General features: G+C 37.8%; 1 long non-coding RNA gene across 1 annotated transcript; it reads right to left on the minus strand.

Moving 5' to 3' along the window:
• Nucleotides 1-11,531: 11,531 nt before the first annotated feature.
• Nucleotides 11,532-16,198, minus strand: LOC107208249. The gene is made up of 4 exons (XR_001523138.2): nucleotides 15,607-16,198; nucleotides 14,520-14,684; nucleotides 12,566-13,969; nucleotides 11,532-12,030 (listed from the first exon to the last, which is right to left on the minus strand). It is a non-coding gene; the product is annotated as an uncharacterized LOC107208249 (long non-coding RNA).
• Between the last annotated feature and the right edge of the window lie 2,953 nt (nucleotides 16,199-19,151).

Raw genomic sequence — 19,151 nt, forward strand, 5'->3', positions numbered from 1 at the left:
AGACATGTTTTCCTGCAGAGCATGTGTCATATCACCTGTACCACCCACCCACGCAAAGCTGGGAAAAGGATAGTCTTTTCTAACAGTCTTGTTTATCAAATAAAAGTTATCTTGGTCTTTGTGGTTTTCAAAGAGCTTCATCTGAAGGAGAGTTTCAATGAACACTGAAGCACACAGTATGTATTCAGTGTCACTGAATGTGAGGTACAAGTGTAGTCCAGACCATCCAGTGTCATTTGCAATATCAAAGACCACTGATGTCACTTAGAGAGGCAGTTGGAGTGCCCATCCTACGTTAGACATGGTGAGAAGAAACCTGAGACCGGTTCCTTTTCTTCTGACACACTTACAAGACAAACACATGCTCCATTAAAAATAACACAGCTCTGCTCTGCTCTGTTTCTCTCCCATGTGTCTGACTTAAAAATATGCCTCAGTTCAGAGTGTTATGCTTATTAAGATATAACATTACTGTGCTGCAACGAGCCACTTCAGAGAACACAGCAGGGAAGCTGGCTCCCATTGTGCTAAAGAGGGCAGCCCCATCAAACTCAGTACTGGAACAAAACATTCTCTGCTTGCAACCCTCTCTCCTTGCATCCAGAGTTTATTTTTCTTTATTTTTTATTTTATTTCTTGTTTTGTTATTTTCTTGAGTCATGTTGGTTTCTCCTCTGAAAAGCTGTAGTGACATAATTGACACTTCAGCAGCCAAGGCTGAGAGCACTAGAAAGCAGCATATTACATTTTCTTTGCACAGGTCACTGAGCATCCAGTATGATTTTAGCACATCTCGTTGTGGAGAGCTTTTAATGCTAATTTGTTGCTATTGTTTAAGAATAGTCTGCTGATGGGGCACTACCAGGATGCTGTCTAAACATTAGATATTTTGACCTTGCTTTATTCCTGCAGTAAAACCTGATTGCAGGTAGGAAATGCAGGCTGTTATTCATACATTAACCAACAATAGGGACAACCCAGATCATAACTGTACATGGAGGGTGAGTGTATGGAAATGATTGAGTGTTTTTCCCATATTCCTTTTTTTTTGGTCTATATATTATATAGCACTAATTTTTTGCATTAAAAATGATACATCAAATATTAGGTATAAAAAATACAGAATGCCACTGCACCTGTGAGGAACATACAACACTTCCAGATGAAACAATGAAAATGCTGAAGCAATTAGAAAGACAGTTCCAAAAGAATTAATTTATAAAATTATTCAGCTCTGTATCTTAGCTGACAGTTTAGACAGTTTAGCTGGATTTGTTGCACAGATTTTTTGAATGAGCAAGTATAGGAACACAGTATATCCTGATTTAGGAGTGGTGGGTCACCAGTTTCCCCCCGTTCAGCAGGTTTACTGTCCCAGAGATTCCTCACACTGAAATTACCTCAACAGCCTGACCCCAGGGACAGGATTGCTGTCATGTGGCAGTGGCTAAGAGTGTTCCACATATCTGCCACTTATGCATACAACAGCTCTTCTTAATTGTTTTTCTTTCAAAATTCCTGCAGAAGAGCAAGGCAATGAGGCCGGGTAAAGTGTTACAGGTTTTAGTGATATTTTGGAGTTTTTTTAAGACTTTATGCTTCTGCAAATTTAAGTATTAGTATAAACATTTTTTTCAGTGCAGAAAGTTTGTCACAAATTGGTAATCTTAATAAACTTCCTCCTTTAATACAGTTTGATCAATATAATTGTTCTTGCTCCCAGCCTAAATTACTCTTGCCACTGAGAGCCTCTGTTTGGGGCAATTATCATTTGTGAATTAACTTCCATTATGAATTAGAGCAGCTGAAGATTTGTCATGGGTATTCATTCACTTCTTCCCAAATACAATTTCCAATCTCAGCTGAGCAGAGGCTTCAGTTTCAGCCTCAGCTTGAGCCACATTTTTGAGCTGAAGTTTTTTCAAAAAATGCTGTCCATGTTACCATTAGTAACATTATGCACATCTCACACATCTGTTTCTCTCAAAAAAACTGCAGCCCTCTAGCCTAACACAAATATACTGATATTCATATTCATATCAGTGCAAAACTTACTGAAAATTTACATGTCTGTAAATCTCATGTTGGACATACCGATAAGGGGTTCTTTGGGCTGCTGCTGGAAGAATCCACACAAGGAGTCTTCAGATCAGCTCATGCTGAGGCAAAGCACTTCATACCTTTCCTGGTTCACCTCACATACATCATTCTCAGAATAAAAATAACAATTAGCTGAAGAGAAGTTGAGAATGGTTTGACTCTGCTAAGGCAACATTTAATCTGGAGACTAGACCAAAGCAAATAAACAAAAAGGAAAGTCCTTCCCCAGGATCAGAAGAGAGTCTGAAACAAGAAACATCCTTCATTCACAAACAGCTGAGACCTACAGAACTACCTCATAGCACTGCTCTGGGCTCTGCCAGCATGTCACTGGATCTACAAAATAAAGTGGTGGTGTTTGCTAGTCTATCTGATAGAATATCCCAAAATATTGCCTGGTAGGCCAAGAGGGAAAGGAAAGTTTCCCAGTGAGATGTAGGAGCACAAACTACAAGGAGAAAGTGCCCTCTTGGAATACCAAGAGAAGAAGAGAAGAGGCTGTGACCTGGACAGCACAGATTGTGCAAGCAGATGGGAGATCTGGAAAACCGTGATGAAAATGAAAAGGTGTTTCAGTGCATTTAAAAAAAAAAAAAAAAGTTGAAATCTCAATTTCAAATGCAATAAAAGAGAAGGGACCCATCCTGAGAAAATAGGAAACCTCTGCAGGCTGATGTAGAATAGAATAAAATTTAGGAAGTCCTAAAGGGTGTAATCTTGCCACGGAAGGAACCAGTAAGATTAGGACTGAAAATTAGAAGAAAGGCAAAGGTTAAGCATAAGCAAAAGCCCAGTAATACCTGGGAGATACTCATGAGCAGGTGTTCCACTGCCCCATTTTAGATCGTTTGTATGAAACTCACAATGGCTGAATGAGACTCAAAGAATAAGGAGCACCTAAGTATTGTGTCTTTTATCACAAGGTCCACAATGCTTCATAACCACTTTAAAATTCAGTATTTCAAATAAATTTACTAAGGGAAAGGTTAAATCATTTATACTGAATATTTGTACAACTAGGCAACCGTTTTCCCTGGAAAGGCTGAAAGTACTACATAAGGTCTTAAACAATTTTTTGTCTGTAAATCATCTCAGATATTGAGTCAGTAGGCTTAATCTGTAAGTAACTTTTCCAAAGCTCTCAAAATCCTGGCAGTCTTTGCTTTAAGCTCTATTTACTTTTGCCTAGAAATATATGTAGAAGACTGGTGGAGAATAAAATAATTAAATAAATCTGATTATTTATATCATAAATAGCTATCTGATTTTTGTCTTGAAATATAAATAATCAGTTTTTGAAAATCTGCTTTTATAAAGAATAAAAATATCACCAAGATGTATGCAGATACATTAGCATATGCACATTCCTTTATTTTATGCCAGAGTGGAAAAGTAGCTATATACCAGATACCCATTACATGAGTGTGTACAGACCTGAGTGGAGCCAACACTCCTGTTTAAAAGAATCATTCCAAGAGTTTGTAATTGTACTTTGTTTGCCTGTGCCTAGAGAAGCTGAAAATTAGAAACTGCAAAAGATTGAGCAAAGTCTAGAGAATTGGAGGGATAAGGGCAGGCAGAGGGTAGGAAAAAAAATGTTATTTTCTGTTTCTCAGTGGTAAAAGTCCTGATAAGGTGGGTGTTTGTCTAAATTCCTCAGACATGCCCTCTGTCTAACATTGAGTCTTCAGCAAACATAAGCACTGATACGACAGGCATCTATTCAGCTTTCTAATTATGTAAGTACAAGTATCTGTCACTCAGATTTTGGCAATTTCAAACAATAGAAATTAATCTGATAAGAAAGGGAGGTGAATTTTTATGCTGCAGTTCTCTCAGAAGACAGGGAGAATTAAGCAGAAGTTTTTGTGATCTTAAAGGCAAATTGGATGACACTTTGAAAGACATCTATAAACCCAAGGTAGTGATTGATAGAGATGGCAGTGAATTTTTTTCTCACAGTAATTAAAGTTTCAGGTTTTTTTCTTTTTTCTCTTATTTGTTTATCTAACATTCAAATCTTTAACAGACAATAAGAAGAACTTCATATGAAAGACTCTGCTTTCATCACTGAAAGGAGTGCCTGAGACATCTTCTAGAACAGATTCAGCAGCACATAAAGAGAATTTTCCAGTCAAAGTTAAAGCAAAACAAAATCAGGAGCATAGTGTGTCCTCTTCCCTGTCATGCTGATGGTTACTTGGCACACTGATATATGTTTACCCACGGCTGCCTATCCCAGTTTGCCCACAATGGCTGCCTTGACACGAAGATTCACTTGGCAGATGTTTACTTGCATCACCTTCAGGACCCCAGTGAGTTACCTTGACTGAAAGTCAAGCCAAAAAGATTCAGTGTTTGCCCCTTTCGGGTCCCATTCTGTCTCCTCAGCAGCAAACTACTCCACTCCATTCAAAAATCAATTTAGTTGCAAGGTCATATGGAAATAGCTCACGGTATGAAAAGCTTGAGACTGTCTGAGCAGAGGCCTTTGGATTAAGCAAGCAATTGACCGCCTAAAAGCTTTGGCCATGCTTCACATGCAAAGGACTTTGTGCCCATCTCCTGCACAGCCAGAGCATAAAACTTCAGAAATTCCGTGTCGTAATCAATCAAGCTCAGCGGACACAGCCACTCTTGGCACTCCAGCTGGTTGTGCTCCCACTGCATTTGCTGCATACTGGCAAAATATGACAACTCACATGGGAAAAGTGCTGAGTAAAAAACTGTCTTTGCATTTGCACAGAGCAGTTTTTATGATGCTATGAGTAAGGGAAAAGAGAGTTTAGGTTTTTGAAGGCTTTTTCATTTGCATTTCTTACACTCGTTAGAAGCTTGGTTTGGAGGTCAGGTGTCCTCCCCTAAATTGGCCAGATGTTTTACTTCGTGTTTATTCCTTGTATTTTCCAAATAACTTATGAATAATTGTGAAGCTGATCTGAAGTGATGATTTGTCAAAACATAATCACGTAACACAACACAGGCCAGGTTTTAATTGTGCTTTAACTGGAGCCCTTGCAGCCTTAAAAAAATAAAGCAGGGATTTTTTCACTCGCAACCATGAGCTACAGACATAAGTAGCCCTGTGATGAGCTATCGGTGGGGAAGGCCCACCAGATGAGAGGAATAGAAGAGAAATTTTGTTTATTTCTGCAATCAAGACAAAGTGAGCTGAAAATCCCAAATGAAAAACTTTCCACAGAACTTTTACACAAAGATCAGAGACTTTTTCTTGGGATGTACCACTTGGGAATTTGTGGTCCTTGTTCCTACCACAGTTGTGTAATTTTAACATCCCACAGAGCTGACAGACTTTGACACTAACAACCGTGCAGGGAGTAAAACAGATTTACAAGTGGCAGTGACCTTTTCATCAAGGGAAGTAAAGTAGACTCAAATCCACTGTACCCCCGACTTACAGTCCTGACAACATCATTCAACATACAGTAGGAAAAGCACTTCAGCAAAAGTTTATGAAAGTGACATTGACACAGCACAGGACATAAGACTGATCCCACCAACATGCTGGGAGTTTTAAGTAGCACCTTTTTTTTTATTGATATTTGAAGTATTTTCTGCTTTTATAGTTTAGTGTCAGCTGATTAAAATACACCAGTACCTTTGTAATTACAAGCATATACATATTTTGTCAATCCTTCTAGTAAAAAGACTGATAAATAAATATTAAACTATATTAAACTAAAAAAAATTTAAAAATTAAAAAAAATTAAACTAAATTAATCCATAATTTAATGTTCCTACCAGTATTTCTTCATGTTCATCTTAGACACCCATAACGCTGCGCTGCCTGGACAGGACTTATTCACTGTCTTGGATCTTGTTACCCTAGCAACTAATAGCCAAGCTGGCTTCAAAAAACGTAATAGAGGTGGCCTCTCTGATTTTTAAAGGAAATTGGCTACTGTAAACCCAGTGAATGCATGTTTTAATTGCACTCTTCATGGTTGAGAATCTCTCCCTTAGCATTTCTTCACAGTTAATAACAGTTTTATTCATCGATGTGGTTCGATGTGTAGATACAGTAAAGCAAAACTCCTCTTGATAGACATTTGAAGCATATTTGATTCATTTTTAGGCACCTAAAAGCCAAAAATTACATTGTCATTTGTTTATGAAGAATCTCTGCAATTTCATTTTGATTTAAAATAAGGCTTTTATTTTAAATTTCTCTGAGGGTAAGAATAGTTTACTAAGGAGACTTTAACAAGTCCAGTTAAGAAAGGTACTTCATCTTCAAAAGAAAGAAAATTGCTAGACAAATTTATGGTAAAGGAAATTTTTCCTATCGATCAAGCCCTCAAGGGGCATTAACAACACTTAAGGGACCAAAGTGCAGAGGATGGCATAGCTGACACAGAGAGAGGAGTCGGCAAGAGAGCTGAGCAGGGCTGGAAGGAAATGGAACACTTTAACATTACATCCCAGTCATACCAAGGTCCATTGACCCTCTATGCATTCCAGATAATTAATTTACAACACATTAAACCTCTGTGTGAAGAAGGATGTTATGCATCAATTGCATAGGAATAAGAAGTGTTATTGATTTAAGATTTCTATTGTATCATGCACTGACAGAAAGAAACAATGTAGTGGTGTTTTAAAGACAAAAAATCCCTTTTCTGAAGGACAAGTTTGCTAAATAAGTGCACTTTACACTACATTTAACTGAAGTATAGTTGACACCCAAAAATAAATGCTGTCAGGAAAGAAACCCTCAGCATAATTAGGAGAATATGGCGTGACTGGATAATATTGGCATTCACTCTAGGAGACAAATACTTTGAGGTGATAATGCTCTCTTTTACAGTAAGAGTTTAAAATAGAAAAACACATTGACAAATATTATTTAATGAATAAAATATGAGTGAACCAGTTCCATTAATACAGGATAATGTCTAATGAGATTCAAGCTCATTTTCCTCATAGAATCCTTTTGTGCTTAACATGTAAAAGAACGAGAGTTGCACAATAGCAAAGTTAGGTTCGTGAACATCAGAACCAGTTTAATTTACATTTTCTTTAAGTTACAATTTTCAGATGACAGTTCAGAAAATTCAGAAGTTCTGGTGAAAGTTTTGTACTGCTTAGTATTTCTTATTGCAGTTTAACTTCCCAGGAACACAGGGTGCTAAGAAAATCTGCCTTGTGTCACTCATAACTTTCCGCAAATATTTAACGTTCATTTCAGACTTGCAGTGGTTAGAAGAAGACATGAATCAGGATACATGTAAAATACTCCCATGCAAAAAAAAAAAGCCAAGAAACTCATTTTCAAGCAAGTAGCAGCAAGGGAGAGAGAAAACACAGAGAAGCCTTTACCTGATCTCAAGTACAATAAACCTCACAACATGGAGGGGAGGGTTAGCTTCCTGATAGAAAGCTGGATGGTGTTTTGGATTTGGTATAAAACACTCAGAGAATGTACTGAAACACTTGGAAAGACTGTATGAAAAATCTAAAATAAAGCCTGGAATTTTGCAAGCAAACAAAGTTTCTCCAGCCAAATTGAAAACAATATGGAAGCATCCCAAACATAGCAGAGAAGTCAAAGCATCACAGGACTCAAATAGAAAAGTGTGAAGAATCTGAGCTATAAAAACAGGAGAGCGCCCAAATAACTCCTGATGAACTTGAGCATGGTGGACAATAGTATGAACTATGAAAATCTGTGTTTAGGTTTAAGAACAGTAATTTACATTTCTCTGCAAGAGTTTCTGGACAGCTGCAAGTGTACACAGTAGTGGCAAAGTGGATGGCAGTGGCAATATTAGATCCAGAACCCCTTTGTAAAACCAAACCACATAACCCCAAGCCACAAAAAAATGATAGCTTGAAAGCCAGCCATGAACACACAAACAATATGATGGCAGCAATGCAGAGACCACCAATGCAAGAAAGGCTGCAGCTGTCAGGAGGTAAAAAAATGAGCAATGAAGTAATTCGTTTCAAAGCAAGATAAACTTTTCTTCAGCATTAAAGTTGGTTATTCAGGTACTTCTGCAAGAAACCTAGTAGTTTCTCTCAATGGTACTGTCAAAACTGAAGTCAAGAGCATTATTCATCACAGATACTAATAAAGAATTTAATGTCAGTACTCTCCAAGAGTGAAGAAAACCTTTGGCCTTAGTCTACATGTGTAAAAAGGTACGTATATGATTTATGGAAAGTTTACGTTAACTGAAACTAGCTATAAAACACTTACTGCCATTCCCAAAAGGAATCTGATAAGCACCATTATCTCACCCTCTCTTGAAACTGCATAGATTTTTTTTCAAATACAAATAGTTGATTAAAAAAACTAAGCAAAATTTGTTGCCAGCCATGCATATACTGGATCCTTTGATCCAAGCCCAGTGGAGCAATGTACTTATCCCTTAAATGACAGTTGTATCTATCTGATGCTAATTCCCTGTTCAAACGTTTCTGGTCACAGGCAAGGATCTCAAATGTCAGAGAAAAATCAGGGTATTACCTTAGGTTGCTGTGCTCCTCACTTTCTTGAGGTGGCCCATATGAACACCCTTCAGCCTGGCTGCAGGCACCTGTAAGTGCCTTTTCACTGGTGCCAGTGACCAGCTCTGCAATCCCTCACATGGGACTGTGGGCCAGAGACTTAACACAACAAACTGTGCTCTTCCCCAGGCTTAGGATCACACCATCAACTTAAATAACAGTAACCAAAAACATCCTTGGCAGTTCCCTGATGAAAAGAATTATTTCCTAATACCCATGCCAAGATCAGCTGTACACATACTAATAAAATGCAAACTGTCAACTGAAGGAATAAAGGAAATATTATAGGCATGACTCCTCTATAATCCACGTGAATTTTCTGAAAACATAATGTGTTTTTTTTCAGGAGTGGTACACACCAAAGGGGAGAAAGCTCCTGTTTTGCAGCTCCAACAGACCCAGTCTCAACTCTAAGCAATACAGCAACCTCCTCTCCTAAAAGACTTGCTGATTCATCATAGAAATTTTGCAATTAGGTACATCACATTTTCCTTTCTGCACACATTGAGACATTCCCAGGATTTATATGCTATAACAGCCAAATTATTATTCATCCAGAGCAACTAAGCATTCACAGTGCAGAAGATAAAAATTTTAAAAATTAATTAATTTGGGTAGATATTTTAATGAAATTTTACTGAAATAATTTATACTTCATTTAAAAATTAAATTCTTTTACATTAGAATTTGAAACATAACAATCAATGGCAATTATCATCTAGAAAAGTAATTAAAATGAAATTTAAAATATCTCATGCCTATCCTTAAAAAATGAAATGAGGGGTAGGTCTATTGCTGTTATAGAATCAGAAGGGAAAAAAGTTTCTTATCATCTGAGAACTCCTCAGATGTAAATATGCTACAATATTGCAGATTTCAGTATTTAAAGTGGTATTTCACTATTTTCCTGGAGCAAATGATAGCATTATTTTTTATTGGGGAGGGATGGGGAGAGGGAAGGGAACATAGCAAAACTTTAAAAAAGCACAAAACAAAACCCCAATACTCTTCATTTTACAGTGAAAAATATGGAAAAAAGCATGCACATTCAGCTTAAGTGTACCAGCCTTAACTCTCTGTAGCTCAAATGGACAAAATTATGGACTGTAAGGAGAAGCAAAATAAACTGATTTCCTAGGGGTATGTGACGCATCCTCTGATAGGTAACAGCAAGAGAAGGTATTCCCTCATACTTTACATATTCAATGACATTATTTCCCCAATCTGTATCAGAGTTATTATGTTACTTAGTAGCCTTTTCAATGATGAGATGGCATTATTAAATAACCTGGGCATGTTTACCCCTCACTAAATTATAATCAACAGTTGATTCCAATTTTTCATTTGTTTTTCTCTCCCTGTATGGCAAAGATGAAGATCTCACATTTCATTAACTTGTATGGATAATCACAGTACTGTTAACTCCTATTGCCACAATCAGGGAAAACTCCTTTTTCTCCTTGGCCTGCGAGGCGTGACCCAGTCTCATGAAACAATATTGCACTATTTTAGAACCCTTTGTTTCCCAATAAGCTGGTTCTGTCAGTCTGATGAGAATTTTGAGATTCCCCCTGGCAAACATGACAGTGTGTTGAGGAAGGTGCTACACCAAGGCACAGACTCCCCACCCACTGCTACCTCCTCTTCCTTTGCCCACTGTGTGCCATGGCAGCCATGGCACATCCCACAATGAACACTTCCACCACATCCAGCTGCCCCACAGTTACATGGATGTAGGAAATGGAGATCAGTCAAGGAACCTGGTCCAGAGGAGCCAACCCAAGATCTTAATCAGGTGATACAAGGCAACCATGGGAAAAAATGCATATGGCATTTAATGATGGCCAAATATACTCTGAAAAAAATGTTGTAAGTTCAGTTAAATATAAATATACTTTTGCTTATTTCACAAGTTAATATTTTCTCACTCAGAAGTAGGAAAAAATCTATATTACAATATTAGCATTTTTATGGGATTGAATTTCTGCTTTCCTGTGCTCTGTTGAGTGTTTCATGCCATGCACTTTGCCATGGATCCTGAGCACCTGACTGATCAGACTTGCACCCTGTATGTTGGTGGTGTACAGCTGATGCACAGATGGTCACATTTGTTCTAATGGACTCAAATGAACACCCACTTGTGAATCCATCATGTACCTCTCAGTGACTCCTTGAGATCTAGCTGGTGGCAAAATTACATTTAAAGTGTGGTGACACAGTGTTTAGTTGGAATTGCTGAGACAGCTCAGAAGTTTGGGCTGATTTTTGGTCCCAGTGATTTGGGCTGGTTTTTGGTTCCATTAAGAGCAAATTATTTACTGCACAATAGGGTGTTTCTCTACTCAGATTTTTTAAATTATTGCAAAGTGATTATTTGCAATTGCAAAGATACAAACCAGATCTCCATTAGGTGCACATTGCTAGAGTTCTATGATGTTTATTTATCCTACAGATATTTATATGCGAACTGTGTACATTTGAAAGACTAGCTGTCTGCTATATGAATCAGGGCATCACACACATACATCTAAGTGTGGGGTTTTTAAATGCTGTTAGTTTTATGGAAATCCGTATCCTGCAGTCCCTTCTAAAAACACTTTGCTAATGGAGTATTGTTGCAGTGTGTTTCTTGTTAATGGTATGTTCTGTTATTGCCCAAATTGATGGTTTGGTCCAAATGCTCCAGATGATGGTTTGCTTACACCCCATGCTGTCAATCTACCCTGAGTCTCCTGTCAATCCTTGCTTAGGCCCGCTGCATGTTTGGAATTCCACTTCAGAAATCCCCTAAATTTGATTTGCTTAGTCCATGTGACCCAATTCCCCGCCCCCGCCCCCATCTCCCTCATCGGATGATGATTTTGTGAACCCTGCCTTTTACCCTCCCCAGGATATCTCTGATCAGCTGATGCTTTGTACCCTCCCTTTGAACCACCTCCCTATTTCACCTGTTGCACACTTGCATTTTCTGTCTTTTGCCCCCAAGATTCCCCAGAGCAATAAATCCTCTATTATCCCATGCAAAAGACCTCCCTCTCATCCTTTCCTCCTCAGAGCCCAGACTGACAGCCAAAAAGCTGTAGAGTAAGTGCTCTAGTGGCACCTCGGGTCATCCTGCTCCTGGGGTGTGACCCACTCCTGGCACAGGCCGAAGTGACAGAGCCAGATAAGCTCCGGCCCATGTGTTAGAGTATTATGTATGTAATAACTGCAGCATCAGGCTCAAATAGTAATTCAGACTTTCAAACTAGATGAAAGAATGCAAAGTGCAGGCAGATAATAGGGTTTTTTTAAATATTCACTCATACTTCCCGTGTTCCTCTCCAGAATTCATGGGTCATTATTCTTTGTAGCTCTTTTTTCTTCAGAGTAAGACTGTGGAATGAAGTCCACATTCTGAAATTACATACAAATATGTTAGAAAAATGGAGTGTTTGAAATCAATTCTAATGTTAAATGCAAAGGACATTCTGGGCTCATTAAGTAAAAATATCTCATTTAATGAGCAGGAAAGCACTGGAGCACACTGAACCCTGACACAAAGCAAATTATTTAAGTGATAAATTATATTTTATGGGGAATGTAAAAGTTAATAATACTCAGGGGTAGGGTAATAAATGCAGAGGTGTAACTAACTTCATTGACTGCTTTACTTACAAACATGCCATATGTACCTGGTTACTTGAAAGAGTAATAAAAGGAATTGGCAGAAACTCCAGGAACCGAAGATTCACACAGAGACCTTTGTAGCATTCTTTTCCACTGACCAGCCTGTGTTTTATGCTTTTCAAACTCATTATTCTCCTCCCTCTTTCACTTTAGAATATATACCTCCGGTCTTTGCTTTTCACTTTTTGTCAAATATTTGATCTTGCAATCATTAAAACTGAAACCTTCTTCATAGAGACTAATAAACACAGTGCTCATTTACCTGCAATGATGCCCCAGAAGTGGCCTGAAGCTTTACTTGAAGAGACTCAGTCTATGCTGAAGGAAAACAGTGGATCAACTTTTAACCCACCACCCTTCTAGTGTGTGTAAGTTCAGTGGCACTGAATCTCCTGATATTTTTGTCCTCAGACATCCATGCAACAGACCAGGCCACGAGGATACAGCTCCCACATACATCTCTGCAAATTGACATAAGGGTTGTTACCATGAACTTAACTGACTGCATTAAAATCCTTTCTCTACATTTCAATGGTGTAAAGGAAACAATTCATACACTTCTAATAGAAATCAACAGAGGAGGAGTCTGCTCAACCACAATTATTTCCAGTGACTATTTCCTTAACTCTAAAATGGAATGTGCATTACCAAGATGATACTTTCTTTTTTTTTTCCAATTTTCTTTTCCCTTTATGTTTACAGGTCAGCAGGTAGTGCTTTATTCCCACTGGTGGTTACCCTGAATTGGTACAGTTTGCACATGAATCAGACATTCACACAGCATGAGTATCACATTTGTCAGAGTCCTCCAGCAAAGTTGTATAGAAACAATCAAATTAATTATGAAAGGATATAAATTTTATCCACTGCATTGAAAATTACCTACATATGTGCAAATTTTTAGGAACTAGGGTTTACATTCAATTCTAAGTTAAATCAACTTAACTTTAGGCTGCTTTTTAGCCTGCTTTTTAGTTTGCAGTCTTGTGATGGTGATCAGTGATCTCACCATATTGGTGAGCTTAAGCCATCAATTTCAATCTGGAAAGGAAAAAAAATCAGGAAAGCAAAGTGCTCTCTCAAATAAACCCACCACACTAATCCAAATTCTTCATTTATGGTTGAACTCAATGATTTAAAAAGTCTTTTCTAGCCTAAATAATCCTATGATTCCAGTAAGTAACAATAAAGGCAATAGCATATAAGATACTCTTTTCCAGCAGAAGAAACATGCCTTTCACAGGTAACATGACTGGAAATACAGGCTGTGGGGACCTACAATGATTACATTGCATGATTTGTAAAATGGCAAGTCTGTAAGCCTGCAAAGGAAAATAGAAGTCTCATTCAGATGCATTATAAACTTTCAAATAGTTGTTTATCCAAAATTATTCTCTTTCTAAATACACAGATAACTTACTACTGTTACATTTTAGCTTTTTGACTCAGTCATGAAAGGTCCAGAATTACCAGGTGGTTTTGAGATTCCAGAAAGCCTGCATTTCAAACAGAAGCTGAAATTTTGAACTAATCCAGTGACTTCAGGAACAGGGATTTTCAGGAAAAACTATAATTATTGTACTTATCTTTAGTTGGAAGGACCAGGAATTTCAGCAGACTTTTGTATGTCTGCATGTGGGTGCATATATGTACATGTGTGTATAGTCTGTATACATCAGAGAAAAAAAAATACAGATTCATGGCATGAGAACAGTAATAAAAACAATATGCTCAACCACTTAAAAATATCTCTAACTTTAATTTAATGTTTTATTGTTTTTAGCTGAGAGTTGAAGCTGTAGGTAGCTAAGGCATGAAAAATCCTCACACCAATTTGTATATCTATCTTCTAATTTGTATCTATCCAGAAGACAGAATCAGAGCTCTGATTCAGAACTGAGTCCTTAATATCTTGCATGAGCAGCAAGTACTTTTATAAAGAGATAAAGAGTTATTCCCCTTTTCCAAGCATGACTGTGCTGCCTATAGAAGTATTTTCATGGGGTTCCTAGCCTAGACTCTCTTGGGAGACAGATTAATATTTAGTCTTCCCCACAAAGTAAATAACACTATTTTCCCTGAAATATCTTTTAAAAAATGAAGGAAGCACTGCACTTCCTTTAGGAGAACTTAAAAATGGTGCAGGGTGCAAGAGGCTATATAAAGTTGGGAAGCTGAGGGACAGAAGGGATCAATGTGTTCTCCATTGAACTTACCCATGAACTTGCAGCACACTTGATAACCAAAAACATGTCATCTGCGTCTTCTAAACCAGTAGATGCTGCTATCTCTACTTCTCCAAATATTGAATTTATGTTTTCAGTTATATGTAGAATAACTAATGCACTGGTGCCAGTCAGATTCTTTATATCACCAAACCCCTGCAAGCAAATTTGTTTTACACAGCAGTTGAATGAAAAACATCCTGTAGAGAGTGCGAACACAAGGGAATGAGAACAGAAAACAGCACTAGCAACATGATTTAAATTAAGCGAACATTAATACCTCCAAGACATTGCATTACTGCTTCTTACACTTAGTGGGAAAAGCTGTAATTTACATGTATAATATTTTTAACATCATCTATTAATAAGATGTGTATAGTTACTCTGTTCAATTGATACTGGAAAGAAAAGACTTATTTGAAAACATATGCTGCAATAATTAAAGTGCTATTATGCTGACCATGCCTTTGTTTGAGGAACTCCTACTGCCTGCATTGGCTGGGATCAGCATTGATTATGTGGAGTGATATAAAGATTTGGGGAGCTAATAATAATCAGGTAGGATCTCAGTGTATGATATAGGCAGCCAAGATAAATAACAGGAAGCCTAGATCAAAGCTGGTTTATGAAAAAGTTTGTTTTTATATTTAATGACTCAATATAAAGCACACACACAGAAAACTCTTCAGAGATTTAAGGCACACGGAAATGCCATAAACATCCCATCCTGTACATCTGTAGAATCTCCCTATGCAATGAGAAGGATGTCAGCATAAAAAGAGGGGAGTGAATTCAATCTGTCAAGTACTTACCATGCATATTTACCAACAGTAGACATTTCTTAGTAATTCTTGAATTAGTAAAACTATTTTTAAAGTGGAAGAAAACCCCAAAACAATATGGAACTTTTATTCCTTCCCCTTGAGGAGGGTAGTTCAGTGATGCAATAGGGTCAACTGCAATTTAGTTCCCATTCAGGATGGGTCAGCTGCCTCTTGGTTCCACCTCAGGTATTTATTTATTTATTCTGACTTACTTTCATTAAACTTCTATAGACTGTAATAAGAGTTTACATCACCTGCTGTGGTCCTTTCTAGGTGCATTTTTTCTCCTCCACTCTGATGTCCCACTGTTTGAACCTCTGCTGTCTTGATCCTGGCCCTTAACATCCCAAAGGCTCCCTGGATGTCTGGAAGTGATGCAGGCTTGAAAGAGTCCTGACAAGATTCAAGACAGCCTCAACTTCAGTCATGTTGGAAGGGCATGCCTGAAAGCAGCATCTGCTCTGTATATTCAATAATGAGGACATTTATTGCCAACATTTCCTCCTCTGCACATAAGACAAAAGCTCGTTCCTGTCAGTGAACGCAAGAGAGCCCCAGAAGCAGCTTGGGAAGCCACAGAGCACCGTGTGCTGCCATCCAGGAGCAGGGCTGAGATCCAGCCATGGATCCTGGCTGCCAGCACTCCGCTGTTCCTTTAGAAGCCAGTGCTGAACGGAGCTGAAGCCTGATGCATTAGTGGGATTTTGGCCCCAATGAATAAATGAGAGGTTTTTGCTGAGAATCATGCAACCGAAATTTGTACCCTGAGTGACTGAATCCAAACATTTGTCTGATTTCAAGTGAGAAGCCCTGTTGACTATCCATCCCCACAGGACTTCCCACACACCTGTGATCAGGAGAGAAGCTCAGTTTATGTAAACCCTTGCCCATGAGTCAGGGTTGAGTAAACAAAGACTTTTTCATATTTTCTGCAAGCATTCCACTGTTAATACACAGCATGCAACATTTGTTTCTTATTAAGCTGTATTTTCATGTCTTTGCTTTAGTAATTTAGCTCTTTCTAATACTCTTTGTTCCCTTTTTTAAGCATTGCATTAACTTGCCTTCCTGTAACCTCTGTACAGCTTTCTCTGTGATTGTTGTAACAATTTGTCCTATTCCAAAGCACAGGGATTAATTGCGTCTCTAGTTATTATCTTGTCCTTGTTTCTTTCAGACTAGTGGCCTCTGAATTTTATTTTTTTTCAAAACAGATGGAAGACTAAAAAGACATCATCTTCACAGTAGCATAAAGTAATATTCAGGAGACACAACAATGGCTGTTTATTGCACCTTGCACAAGCTGCTTTCATTACCTTCAGATTACTAGTGTTATTCAAAAAACATTCATTTACAGCAAAGACTGTCCATGGACAGTTACTGAAACTTTCATACACAGCATTTTGTCCTAGATTGCAAGAAAGTGTATTCTACTCTTTGTCTATTCAAAAACTGATTTATTCAAAAGAAGCTTCAGTTATTTACAGTTTTGATTACCCTATGATGGCTTTTGTTAATCTAAATTAAATAAATTTATAGCAATTGAAGTGAAATGAATCTTGCAACTTAGTAGTGCAATAGCAGTGTCACTGTCACAAACATATTGCCACATTTAAGTGTGCATTTTTGCTGAAAATATATGAAAATTAAGTCTGCTGGCCACACAGTGTAGTTTGCATGAAAGCCAAGAGGGCCATGGCAGCGTGGTAGTAAAATAACATGGGAGGATAGGTAGCCTAGGAGAATATTTTAAATGTCTTGTTTCTGTTAGTTTGGGGTTTTTTTATCCCCTCTAAGTATTTCTCAAATGCTTCTGAAACAATAATGTTACTGCACTTGCAGAAGGCACAAGACAAGCTAGAGACGATTATTGGCTATTTGTTGCAGAGTTTTACACAAAGATACAGCTGAGCTGGGGCCTTACTGGATGTGGTGCTGGGAGGGGGAAAGGGTCCCAGTGAGTACTGTCTGGCCACTTAAAAGACACCAGCTGAGAAGGTAGAAAACAGTAGTAAAATGTAGAAACCCTGATTTTTCATAGTTCACAACAGAACTATGAAATCTATTTCTAGAATGATACTAGTGCCACTACTGACTGTTAGTTCCTAAATTAGTTTCTCTGCACATTGTATTTTTCAGAAAGTTTACATGTATGGTTCCATTGGCATAAATAGTGTAAGATTGCTTAATTCCACATTTCAACTCTGATAATCATATTTTAAATACAAAGGTGTTGCTACATCTCATACAGCTTCCCACTACAAAACAAGAAGGTTTCTTCTTCAGATTCTACATCTATGTAATTAATTTTCTCAACAATGTGGAAAGTAATTCCATTTGCATGCTATAGGGGCATGGAAATTCATATTTGGGTATATACCTCTCATTTCCATCTCACACAGTTACAGAGTGCACTCGAGTCTTCCCAGGTTTTTCCATATGCTGGATAACTCCTATGTGCTCCTGTTATGTTAATGATTGCTACAATTTGAGACTGCTTTTCTAAGTACCAAAGATGTCTGAATGCATTTGTTTCTAAACAAGAGAGAGTCTGTGACAAACACATACTGAAGAGCAAAAGGAGGCAGAGAGGCTAGGGGATTGGAAATTAAAAAAGGAAAAAAGGAAAAAGGAACAAAACATAGCAGAACAGCCTATCTGAATGACCTTGATACAGAATCTGCTATTTAACTACATACAGGGCTTCAGCTATTCATTCTATTTTACTTCTTTTGGATGATGCCACCTCTGTTAAAGAAAGAAATAAATTTGGGTGGAAATAATTAGATTTTGTCTGAAAGAAAAAAGTGACTTAACACTGGCAGTACAAAATCTCATGTGTCTCTCCAATAAAGAAAGAATTTGTATACAACCATAAATTTTTTATGTTTCTATCAAACATTGATAATAAAGGTTTTAATATTTATAGTTACCCTTGGCCAACTCTGTGAGTTCCCTCTCCAGTAGGGTACACTCACAGAGGTACACATTGCCTTTGGGTACCACTGATTGGGACAGTAAGTACATGGTGGATTTCCCTTTGGAATATAGCACTGATATCCAGCTCTTCTTAATCTTCTTAATATTCAGTTTTACACATTCCTCTGTAATCAGCTCTATCCTGAATTCTAATGAGTTCTGGTTTTACACTGGGAGCGGTGTCTTTTAACAATCAATGTTATTAAAATGACCCTTGACAGTGCATGATTCCACAGTGGGGATTTTCAAAGCTATGTACAAAAATACATTTCATTACCACTTTAATACAGAAGTTTAAAATCAGAACTCCTCTCTGCCTTGTTCAAAGCAATTTCTCTAGCTTTGAACAGCTGCTTGGCACACCACAGTGACTACAGCAAGATTTCAGCTCTCCTTCCATGGTGGCCCAGCATCTCAGAGCAAAAGAGGAAATGCAGCGCTGGAGATTGGATAGCTGATAGATTTATGGTCACTGGTCTGAACACAGCCCAGGAAAGGACTGATTAAAGGGCTTCATGATGCAAGGTTCTCTGCGTTGGTTAGATTTTTTATTGCATTGTTATAACTTCATGGGAGTTATTTAATGATCTTTTAACTAGTTTTATTGCTTACTGTATATAAGAACTACCAAACTGCTGGCATAGATAAAATATGTTAGGAAATGAGTTTCATCTCACTTGCCTTTTTATTGAACAAGTGAATCTCTCTCAAGTTTCTATCCCACAGCAAATGTACCTAATACAGAAGCAAGGAGATTACACAGCCCTCTCTCCTAAGCATCTGAACTGAGTACTGGTTTCTAGATGGAGCCTTGCTGGGA

Source organism: Parus major, chromosome 8 (assembly GCF_001522545.3).
Source record: "Parus major isolate Abel chromosome 8, Parus_major1.1, whole genome shotgun sequence".
NCBI lineage: Eukaryota > Metazoa > Chordata > Aves > Passeriformes > Paridae > Parus > Parus major.